The sequence below is a fragment of the Dendrobium catenatum genome, unplaced genomic scaffold, assembly GCF_001605985.2.
Source record: "Dendrobium catenatum unplaced genomic scaffold, ASM160598v2 fragScaff_scaffold_1220, whole genome shotgun sequence".
NCBI lineage: Eukaryota > Viridiplantae > Streptophyta > Magnoliopsida > Asparagales > Orchidaceae > Dendrobium > Dendrobium catenatum.
This window is the reverse complement of record NW_021319682.1, coordinates 1,769,787-1,782,576: the sequence shown is the minus strand read 5'-3', so window position 1 is coordinate 1,782,576 and position 12,790 is coordinate 1,769,787. Positions and strand designations below refer to the sequence as shown.

Here is a 12,790-nt window from a genome sequence, read left to right as displayed (position 1 = left end):
ATATATATGTAATATTGATCTGTACAAGGAGGAAGAGAGACAAAAAAGAGCCAACAACGTTCCTCTAACGTCATTAGCTCTTGATAAACTTGTTAATGAACATTTTCATGATTGGTTTAAACAAAGAGTAAGATATCAAAACTTTTCCTTACACATTTTTAAGATTATATGCCTAATTTGACTAAGAATTTTTTTTGTTTAGATTATATATACATATGATTCAGTAGTTTCAGAAGAAATTAGAGCCCTCGCGGTTAGTCCTAAGCAAATCACACAAAGATTTAAAAGATTTTATATTAATGGGTATCAATTTCATACTAAAGATCGCAATGAGAACAAGAAAACACAAAATTATGGCGTTGTTAACAAAACTGAAGTTGGAAATTTTTCTTATTATGGTCGACTGAATGATATTATTAAGCTTAATTACTCCGACTAATTTCGTGTGGTCTTGTTCAAGTGTGATTGGGCTAACACAACTTCAGCCGGCACTAAAGTAGATCATTACGGGAATACATTGGTTAACTTTTCACGATTAATACACACAGGTGATAAATGGGCAGATGATCCATTTGTTTTCTCATCACAAGTTGAGCCCGTGTTTTTCATCGAAGATCCAAAGAAAAAAAACTGGAACTTTGTCTTACCAGTAAAGGCTAGAGATGTGTTCGATTCAAGCATTTCTCAACCAAACAATCATATGTAAATTTATGCAAAGTTCATGTGAATCAAGATTAGAATCTTGTGAATTTTTTGTGTGCAATACATGGCTTTCTAACTTGGACTTTTTAAATGTCTTGCTTCTCAGTTACTGTCAAACAATAATGTCTTGAATGTTTCTTGTGAAAATAATGTTTGTTTTGGTTTTTTTATTTGTTCAACTATAAGTGATTGAATTCCCACATTACTCTGCTATGGATGAAAATTTTTCTTATCTTCATGTTTATCACTTTTGTTACTATATTGTGTGTTTATAATTGTTTTCTAACTCATTTCCAATTATATGTATCACATGTCACTACATATAAAATTTAGAGGGCAACGGTGGTGAGTAGCTCAAATCTATAGTTAGAGACTCAAATTACTTGAGTTGCATCCTTATTTTTATTCAAATGATCTTTATGGGAGGGTTTCTAAGTCCATCTTTGTTCAGCCTTTGAGTGAAATTAACTGAATGATCATGAAATGTACCTTGCATTCAGTACAAAATATAGAAATTGCTATATTTTGTAAGTTCATCCTTATTTTAAGTCCATCCTCATTCATACCCAATGACATTCAACTTGCCCGTCGCATTAGAGGCGAGCATGCTTAGGATTTTATTTCCTTTGCTCTGCGATCTTTTGCTCTATGAACTTTTAGGAATATGTTTCGTGGATATCTATATTCCTTAATATGAAAAACTAAATTTGCTTATGTTTGACAACTCTACTTTGCTGTGATGATATGTATTGGTGTTTTGTTAATTTTTTGATGAATTATTCTTTAAATTCTCTAGAATTCTGAAATGTTTATGTTTCTGGATTTGAATTTGTCTGTTCTTTCACTATACAGTAATAATTTTCTATAGTTCACCTTTGGCGTTGAGTTGTGATAATTATTATGCTTTACTTTCTTTGAGAAGAAGCTCACCTGCCATTAATCTCAAAGATGTTGGATGATATTTGTTCCAGTAGCATTCGACATTTCCTGTTAGATTTTATTTTTCATCTTTTTAAACTTCTTGCCAAAAGATTGCTAATGGCGGCTAAAATCATTTGTTGATCTTTAACGTTATCTTTGGGTAGCTTAATTTCAATGTGAAATGAGTAACGGAGCTTGATTGATATTAAGCAAGTTGAAATTTTGAATCCCGTGTTCGAAGTGGTGTTTTGGCCCCGTTACTTGAGGAGACAGTGTTTATGGTGTCCTTGACTAAGTGGTAAAATTCGAAGTACCAACTTACTTTATTCACTACTTGACGTGTATGCTACAATCATTAAATTCAGTTTGGTAGTACGTAATTTGTTAATTTTCCTTAATGAAATTTAACTTTTAGGTGCTTCCTAAGAAACCGTCATCAAATTTTAAAATTGCTCTCATAATGTGTAGACTAATTTTGTAATACAGGTTTCCAACTCCAGTTTCAGTTCTTCTCAGTTCTGCAATTTTTGCTCTTGCACACCTCACTTCTGGAGAGTTTCCTCAGCTATTTGTGCTCGGTAAGTTTGAATGGTTTGGTTTTAAGTTTTTCTTATATAGAGATTAGCTTAGATTTAAAATTTATGAAAAAACTTAGTTGTATGACTTAAAAAGTATGGAATATGTGAGATACGTCATGCTAAGGCATGAGTTGATTTGGATTTAATGTTACATCGGATTAATTAAAAATAGGTTGTTTTAGAAATACCAAATAATTGGTCCTCATCAATAGTATTAAACTTCTGGGCTAGAAATAAATTTGACGATTAGGCCTTTGTAAGCTGTGGTACTGATTTTGAGGGTTTCTAAACTTATTTTGTATTGAATGCAAGGTACATTTCAAGCAAGTATCATATGAGTAGGCCTTTGTAAGGTGTGGTACTGATTCATAGGTGTTACATTGCAATTCTAGCTCATCTATCTTCTCTTATTATAGTTGTGAATCCTGTATCAACCTACCACTTGGCTTAAAAAAATGAGCTGGTGAATCCCTTTGACGCTTTGGAAATACTGCTTAAATTATGGTGGGATATATTTGAATTGTGCACAAGCTGTAACATTTCAATACAGCTCACATGAAGTGTAGGATCTTGGAAGATATTGCTCGAATTAGTTCTCATTTGTTCAGCTGATGATATCAACATTGCATTTGAAGTGTATAATCAGTCCACTTCATGTTGAACCATTTGTAGGAAATTGTTTTCATTGCAATAGCATGTTAATGCTTTTTTGTTTTTTGTTATTTAATAAAATGTGTTGTGACTACTGTTGTCCATGAAGTTATAATCATTCATATGATTTTTGTTTATACTAATAGGAATGATAGGAAGCGGCTCATTCCGACGTGCTAAAAAAGTTACACGTCGAGGAACTTCCAGTATAGAGTAGATTAGTAGAACTTCTAATAATGCATCGACTCTGATGCATCCAGATTTGTCCAATGCTACTGACTGCAATAACAACGAACAATCTCCGAGTCAGTCATCTCAAGATTTAAGACGGCAGGTGCCATCGATGGATGATGGAATTTGGCTCATAGGTGTTTCTTCACTTAAAACTCTTATTTATTTATTTCAATTTTAATATTAATAATATATTTGCTTCTTACATCTTTATTTTTTCAGATGATGAGGGTGCTCTGATAAAAAAGAGAGGCCGAACTACTTGTGCAGACATACAGAGCATGCCACCAGGTACACAGATTCACATTGAAGTCAATGAGAATATGGTGCCATGTAATATACCAGAGTCTATTATACTTGGTTCATACTTAGGGGTTGTAGCTAGAGATCCTATTTTGACACCAATCTCATTCGCAAATTGGCGTAATAAAGGTATGGAACCATTTAAAAAGAGGATGCTAGCAGAAGTAGAGGTAAATGTCATAACAAATAATCATACGTAATTTATGTTTGTTTGATAATTAAAATCATTTAACATTCTTTAGGTCAAGTTTGAGTTACCCGCAAGTATGAAACATTAGATACTACAATCTCTTGGTTCCAAGTGGCGCAACTACAAAACTAAATTGAAGGCAAAGCACTGGGATAGTAGACCATTACAGAAGATCATGGAGACTGTCCCTGCAGGAGTAGATCCAGTGCAGTGGTGTCAGCTTGTTAGTAGATGGTCACAACCTCAGGATAAAGTGAGTTAGCTAAATAAATCACGTTATTGAATTTCTTAAAAATTGAAATTAATATGATGATTATTTATTGTAGGAGAGGGCAGCAAGAAATGTGGAAAATGCAAAAAAACAAACGTGTCCGCATACGATGGGTCGGGTGAGCTCCGTAAGGAGACAGGAAGAAACAGTATGTATTCCAATTATTGATATATTTATATTTATATGAAGGAAATTGAATTTTAGTTTTTACAGTCTATACGAGATCGTCTGTTATTATGGAAAATCAATCGCACGCGTAAAAATGGATCATGGTCATCTGAGGAGGCCAGACAAAAATGGGTAAAATCGTAAGCATTTCACATGAGGTGTTTAATGAATGCTAATATATATATATTTCTAAATCTAGGCACATGCTTCTGAAATGCTTGCCGAAGAAGGGTTAACGCCAGAAGATGGAAATTTTGAAGCCAATGAAAAAGTCTTCAAGGCGATCATGGGGCCAAAACACCCAGGGAGGGTACGAACACAAGGTTTTGGGGTTATTCCAAGCAGATATTTTCCTTGTAGCACCACGAATCCAGGAAGTAGTAGTCGAGGCAATACTATATTTGATCGAGTTGTAAGACTTGAGGGGGTGGTACAAACATTGCAAAGTGAGATGAGACAATTCATGAATAAATACCAGGGACAACATCCGCCACCAAAAAGTTCAAATATGGTATGTAAAATAAAAAAATTACGTATTTTCATTTATTAATTAATTTATCATATTTAGTTTTTCTGATGACTTATATATTAATAACAGGGAGATAATGATCAATTTTCGCCTAATTGACATCCAAGGTGTAGAAGAAGGGAATATATAATATAAATGTACACGATATTTTCATTATGTATAGTCGATTGTTTGTTTTGAAATGTTATAAGAATTTTGTTTGTTTGGCTATAAATTGTAATTTTTGTGATGTATGTTAAACTTTTGTCATTTCTACTCTAAATTTTTATTGACAACTTACGTCATTTGTACAACGGTATTTGTTGTTACTTAGCACAAATTTTGTTATTTCTACTCTAAATTCTTGTCAACAATGCTTCATTTATTAATTTTTGTGATATATGTTCAACTTCTGTCATTTCAACAACTTTTCGTTAGTGATTTGGTGATCAAGTAAAAATTGAGAGAAAGAATTTGAGCTGTCAATCTTCTTCTGTATGGATTGATATCAAATGGGGTCTAGCATGGGCGGGGAGCTGCGAGATCATCTTACCGGTGAAATCCCGAGAGAGCTTGGCAGCATGTATTATCTCATGGTGTTGAATTTAGGCCACAATATGTTATCATGATCCATGTCTTTGGGGCTTGTTTTCTCTATTTTCTGCATCATAGCCATCATCCTCATTGCAGTAGAAAGCAAGAAGAGAAACAGATTACTAAAGGATAATGGAAGCAGCATAAAAGAAATCTATATCGACAACCTTTCTCATTTTTCCACAGCCTGGAAGATGACTACCACGAAGGAAGCCCCGAGTAAATTTTTTGTTTCTATTTGACAGAATGATGTTGGGAGTCGTTAGGCAGAGGCTGGGATGCAGAACCGTGGGATTTTCGGTAAAAAAAAAATTATGTGTTGTTCTTGCAGTTTCTATATTATTATATTTTTCATGTTGAAAATTTTACTGTTTTCTCCTTTTGTACTTGTAGACATTGAGGCAAGTCATAGAGAGGGTTGGCCCGGCTGCCTTTGTTGCAGGGAAGCAACTCATCTTCTGCTAAAGAGGTAATGGATGATATATATTGTCGTGTCTTTTTGTTTGGTTTTTACTTGATCAATTTGAGTGTTCTATTGTTTCTGATTGGTTAGAGCTTAGAGAATTGATTGAGGCTTGCCAATGAATTGGATTGAGTATTGTATTTTAGTATGGTTTATAAGACATATTAAAAGCAACTCATGTAGGAGAACTGAGAGCAATTCTTAACTTCAAGGGATTATCCTGATTTGGTATTTTCAAGCTATATACTTTTTTATTAGAAGCCAGTATTTGTGTATGCACTAAATACCCTTACTTAGTTCACTAAAATAATAGAATTTATAATTGTGTAACGTTTCATCATCTGTAAGCTTTATTTCCATTTCCTTGTCAGGTTGTCTTAGTGGCAGAAGTGAACGGAGGGAGCAATCTGGACCTGGTTCCAGAGTCTGCCATCCTTGGCGGAACTTCTAAAGCTTTCTCAAATGCTAGCCTTCATAAGCTCAGGCAAAGAGTAGAGGATGTAGGAATCAAGATATTTTTAAAGCTCTTCATTTTCTATGCTAGTAAAACTATTGACAACCTGATTTTAGGCTTTGTTTGCGATGACTTTCTAACTACTTCTTAAAGTAGCTTTTTAATAAAAAATTTATTTTATTTTTACAAAAAAATTGCTTTAAGAAGTAGTAAGAAAGCCATCCCAAACGAAGCCTTAGTTTCTTATAGCCACTCGCTTACTGTCAGCTAACTTTGACTTGCAGGTCATTGTAATGCAGTAGTGTATATAAATGCTCTGCTTCATTATACTTCTTTGAGAATTAACAATTCTACCCTCCCATTTTCAATGTGAAGAATGTGGTTGTTAGCCTGCTGGGTCCGAAGAACTATAAGGATGTTCCTCCAATGATGGGTGTAGAAGACTACTACTCAGAGATTGTAATTCTATTACATAGGCGTTAGATTTGTGGATATTATTTAATTGTAAGACTAAGATTTGTGGATATTATGTTAAGTTTTTATGCATAAGGACATACTTTTTCCATGATTTCTTGGTAGGATATTCAAATTAAGGAACTTTGTTATGAAGTTTGGAAACGATGAAAGGGTTATATGCTTGGATTAATTTTATGTGTATTTATAATTTGATAAAAAAATTATTTTTTTTGGCATTATATATATATTTTTAATCAGTGTTATCATTTAGCAGCGGTTTTAACGCCTATTAAAAAGCGATGCTAAAACTTTCCTATAGCAGCATTTATGAAACCGCTGCTAAAACCTTTGTAGCGAAAGTAAATACAGCGGATGTGCAGCGGTTTTTAAACCGCTGCAAATAAATTAGTAGGTGTTTAAACCGCTGCTGTAGGTCATAAAAAATGCTGCGAAAGCCAAATTTTTTAGTAGTGCAGTTCCTGTTAGAACCTTAAAAATCGTTGGGAGATTGTTAATTATTATAAAGAGCCTCCACCTGCAGTAAGAACAGTAGAAGACGAGTAAGTTAGGAGTAGCAGACTCTTTTTACACCTCAAAGTTACAAAATTTCAGGTACTTCTATTTTGTTTTTAATTTTAATATTCTCTTCCTAAATATATCGTGAATTCATGATAAATTTTCAGGACATTGAAGTAAGTCATAAGATATTATGTTGGGAGGGTTAAAAATAGAAAATGGGCAGGAATATATTGTAGAAAAAGACCAACAATAACATTCAGCTAGCCTATATCACACTACGTGGGGTCGGCTACATGAATCATTTTTCTCCATTGTATTGTATTAAAAATCAAATTCTCATTTAAACCTAATAAAAAGTTATTTCTAATATTTTTTAACTAAGACTTTTTAGTTCTACCTCTATATTTTTCATCATATATAGGCTAAATATAATCTCTAGTCTCCTAACCTGATCATCAAAATGTCGATGTTTTATGTGACCAAATCATCTAAGGCGACTCTCTCTAATATTATCTACCACTAGCAACCTTTTCACATATATACTTGTTTCGTAATATGTCTATAAGAGTGAAGCCACTTATCCATCTATGCAAAACTTAATTGTATGCTTCTTCTTTAATGGCCATCATTCTGCGACATAAAGCATTGCAAGTCTAATCACCATCATCTTGTAGAATTTTCCCTTATGTTTGAAGGGTACCTTCCAATCACACAATAGTCCAGATGCATTCCTCCACTTCAACTTACTGAAAAAAATACAAAAGATAATTCACTGAGCTAAATAGAGTTGGTGATAGGATAATTCTAATAAAGTTAATTATCAGTTGATATAAATTATTAAGGTGAATAGGATTACTGATAGTGATTTATATTAATTTAATTATCAATGAGGGCATTAATAAATGGTGTTTGTACTTACCCTCCTCATGTTAGATTAGTAGATAGCTTACTGACACAGAGAGAGTAAGAGAGAGAGAGATTTCTATTAATTTAATTATCAATGAGGGCATTAATAAATGGTGCTTGTGCTTACGTACCCTTCTCATTAGTATATAGCTTACTTCCACAGTTATTAATCTATTTACTTATATTCCTAGCAAGCTCAAAACTCTCCATTTTACATGAATAGTAAAGGGTCTAATAGACTAAGCCTGGTCAACCTTTATCTAATTATGATCAAGCTGTTATAAGGAGGAATTAACCATGGCAGCGAGCAATTTGACATTCATTTTATTCCAATAGCTTCACTTATCTCCAATCTTGCTCTTGAACCTTTCCCTTGCTTTGCAACATCACCACAAAGGTCCCACCACTAGTCCTGATTAAAATAGGCTATAGGTTGGGTAAAGTGACCATCTCCAACCATCTCTGGTGAGTTTGAGAGAGAGCCTTGCTCACATTAGTCCTGTGAAGCTGAGAGAATATGTATATCATGTGTGATCATTCATGCATGGAAATTATACACTCATAGATGCTTATAGGGTAGTTGGACTATGGGTTTTTTTAGGGCTGGGTTAGGTCCATTGAGGACAACCTTAGCTAGTCATAGATGTCCTAAATCTAACCGAGCGAGAGCTAGCCAATAATTTCTACCTCTAGAAAGGGAGAATTCCCCTAGGGTAGATGCCAGGTTGGCTTGGTCTATGGGTGAAAATGAGACGAGTCGAGCTCAAGTCTAAGGGAGTTCAAGTCGAGCTCGACTGTCAAATACCGAGCTTGAGCTCAAACTCAAGTCAAGCTCAAAAGTTGAGCTTGAGCTCGATTCGATAAAGGAAAGAAAAAACTCGTCGAGATGCTCGAGTGGTGTTCAAGCTTAGTCCGTCCGTCGTGCCAGCATCCATCACCGTCGCTTCCAGTGTCTGCGTCTGTCACAAGCTTCTCGCGTCATTAGCGTCTCTCAGTCGTCAGTTTCCATCCATCGATAGCTTCTCATGTTGCCAGCATTCACGTCCGTCCTCCATCTCCAGCTTTTGCCCGTGTCCATTGTGAGTTTGCGTCCATGTCAGTCCGTGTCCGTTTGCATCCGTCGCCATCATCTTTCCCACGTCTGCTTTCACTTTCTCGCAATTGATTTCATCTGCGAGCTGCTCGACGAGCTCGAGCTTGATAAGATGCATGTCAAGCTCAAAAATAGTGTTCAAGCTCGACTCGTGAGTCTGATAAGCTCAACTCGTTGAGCCCATAATCAAATCAAGCTCAAGTCAGCTCGCGAGCTGCCTTGACTCAGTTGCACCCCTAGCTTGGTCCAAAGAAGCCCATCCTCTAGTTCTTTGCATGATGGGAAAGGTAAGACACAATATCTACCATCTGCCAGAATTAAATAAAATCCAGTGTTTGAGAATATTTCTTGATTGATTTAAAGGGAGTAAGTTTGGATTTTTGTAATGGACTAACCCTTCAGCCAAACTTAATGAAATTTTAATTTGAGACACAATTGAATGCAAGGAATCCAGTAAAAATACACCCTATTCAATTTGATATTAATTTATAAATTTTAAAAATTAAATACCTATTATGTTAATTCATTTAAATAGCAAATAACTTTAGAAACTTCCCAAATACATTTGTGACCTTAAGCATATCATTTTATGCCATAAATAATTCTACCCTGGCATAGTGATTATTAGCTTTCATTAGGCGATTAAAAAAAAACTTATTTTACTATTCATAGTATCACAATATGCATCCAATAAGAGAGGTTCATTATTTAAAGTATAACTAAATTTTATAAAATTTTTTTAAGGTGATTTCCTTTTTTTTATAATAGAAATATTTAATATTTTAATAATTAAATATATGAAAATACAACAAATTAATAAAAAATTTGAGGTTCGAAAATATAATTTTTTTAACCTTAATATGCATTTGCATGGTTTTCCAAAATCATTAAGCACTTTCAAGTTTCCAATTTGGAAAAACCTATTTTTCTAATTTGTAAACTAAGATAATTGAACAAAAAATAAAATTTCATGCTTTAATCGCTTCATCCATGCATAAACTTCTCTCTGAATATAATTTTGAATGTCTCTAAACAAATTCCAAGTTATTTGGATATTTTCAAATTTATTTGACATTTTTCCTAATTATTTTAATTTTAGCCATAATTATGGGAATAAAAATCTAAAATATTTGTGAATGTTTATTACATGTGCATGGGCATGTGCTTAAAAATTCAAGTGCATTAGATGTATATGCATCATGTTATATATTTTTATTATTGAAATATCTCTTTTAATAATAAAATATACAAATCTTAATTAATTTCATATTAAAGGCTTATTTTGAGCTTCCCAAAGTCAAAATTCAAACATTAAACATTCTAAACTATTTTAGTATTTTTAAAATTTTACAAAATTATTTGGCATTCTTTATGATTTTTCAACCTTAGATGATAATTATAAAAAAATATTAAATAATTACCAATGATACTCTTCATGGTTGGGAATGGATATTGATAATTGGAGGTATTTGTAAGAGTAGCAAAAATTCTAAAATTAATGGCAATTTTTCATCAATTATTCATTCAATTAAGAATAATATAGTTTGACTTTGACTATCCACTTGAGGTTTATGTTGAGTCTAGTAATTAGGTTGTTAAGCCTAAGTTAATGTCCCAAAGGCTACCAAGAGTGGGAGTGAATTGGTAGTTTAAAAATTTTAAGCCCTCTTTTAAAATTATGTTGAACCGAAATAAAAATTGTTTCTTTTAAGTTTTGTAGAAAAAGTTTTTCAACCACAGAGTTTTTAAGACTAAGAATTAAAATGCGGAAACGTAAAAAAGGCTTATTTTGAGCTTCCCAAAGTCAAAATTCAAACATTAAACATTATAAACTATTTTAGTATTTTTAAAATTTTACAAAATTATTTGGCATTCTTTATGATTTTTCAACCTTAGATGATAATTATAAAAAATATTAAATAATTACCAATGATGCTCTTCATAGTTGGGAATGGATATTGATCAATTGGAGGTATTTGTAAGGTTAGACATATCAATTTGACTTAGGGTAGCAAAAATTCTAAAATTAATTGCAATTTTTCATCAATTATTCATTCAATTAAGAATAATATAGTTTGAGTTTGCGACACCCCAGGCATCCATAGTGAAAGGATTCGTCGACAGTCTTGATCAACCATCACTTCCTGCTCCCTTGTTATGACCTGAAATTGTTAACCACATATAATGAGCTTAAATAGCCCAGCAGGTCACCTAAGCGTATAACTGAAATCAAAGCACGATACGAAAGCAATATGCATATCAATCGATCAAATCAATATCAGCCACTTGCACATGATCATTAAATCGACGCAGATACGGAAATAAGTACAGAAACAGAAATCAATGCATAAACAATAGAATCCAAAATCATCAGTGATAGAATCAGTGAACAGTAGAAAATCCCATGAAGCTCAATGAATCAATATGTGCGTCAAATCTCTACAGTAGTCATCTTATCTATCACATCAGTCTATAACATCAGTCGAATCAATGTAGTAGAATCGTACCACAGCATACCCACATACACTTGCAAATTCTAGTTATTTATCACTTGCTCAATAAATCATATGCAACCCAGTAATCGATATCACGTGCTCAGTGAATCACATGTCACTTGCTCAGTATATCACGTGCATAAATGTCAGTACAATGAATCAGTAGTAGCCGCGTATGTATCCATATCAATAACAATCTAATGACGACATGAACGATTATGCTATAACAGTGAATACAGCAAATCCGTACAGTAACGATAAAATCCTCAGTAAACGAATCACAGTAAAAGAATCAGTACTAGTAAATCCGTCAAATTAAATACGATTAACATCACCCAATCAAACCAATATAATCAATCAGATCAATAAAGAAATTAATTCCGATCAATAATATCAATCAATATGAAATCACATAAAATAATCAAATCAATACATCGTAAGAACAGTTGAAATCAAATCAATAAATCAATAATAACAATTAAAATCAATCAATACAGTAAAATCATATCAATAGAATCAATCAGATCAACAAAGAAATCAATTCCCGTCAATAATATCAATCGATATGAAATCACATAAAACGATCAATTCAGTACATCGTAAGAACAACTAAAATCAAATCAATATAGTAAAAAAATTCTATATCACGTGCTCGGTAAATCACATGAATCACATGTATCAATTAGTATTCAGTGTATCACGTGCCATAAAATCAATGCAATGAATCAATAGTATCGGTATCAGTAGTATCAATGAATCAATATAATATCAATATCCATATCAGTATCTGTGTTCAGTGACATGTACAGTATGCAATATCAATGAAATCGTACAATAACAGTAAACTCGTAAATCCGTCAATAAATCCATTCAATATCAATAAAATCAATAAATCCGTCAGTATAAATAAATGCGTACGGTAATCAATAAATCAATCAGTAACAATAGATCATTTCAATATCAGTAAATTCATAAGGTAATCATACGAACAATACTTTAAACATGCAATACAATACAATAGTCTTACTCGACAAGTACAATCACTAGCTATTAAGGCGTTTTTCAAGGTTAGTATGTTAGTAATTCGTTGGCTATAATAAAGTCATCACCCTTGCCCGTCGGCATAAACTCCTTATGACTCTCAATTGTTGTATCACGTGATCAATAGAGGATAACACCAAACCCTTTTTAAAGGAAAGCCCGTCAGCCCACCATCCTGACAGGTCAATCTTCAACCAACGGTTCAATTAGCCTTTACTCAACAAGTAAAAGATATGGCTATTATGG

At 33.1% G+C, this 12,790-nt stretch overlaps 1 long non-coding RNA gene across 3 annotated transcripts; it reads left to right on the top strand.

Moving 5' to 3' along the window:
• Positions 1-17: 17 nt before the first annotated feature.
• On the top strand, positions 18-6,680 carry LOC110099253. 3 transcript variants are annotated; one of them, XR_002303425.2, is made up of 11 exons: positions 18-2,201; positions 2,999-3,220; positions 3,306-3,556; positions 3,629-3,829; positions 3,903-3,995; positions 4,061-4,147; positions 4,215-4,526; positions 4,614-5,417; positions 5,511-5,586; positions 5,952-6,080; positions 6,319-6,680. It is a non-coding gene; the product is annotated as an uncharacterized LOC110099253 (long non-coding RNA). The 3 variants fall into 3 exon arrangements; XR_003702270.1 differs by having other exon boundaries at positions 21-2,201; positions 4,962-5,417; XR_003702269.1 differs by having other exon boundaries at positions 4,215-5,417.
• The last annotated feature ends 6,110 nt before the right edge of the window (positions 6,681-12,790 follow it).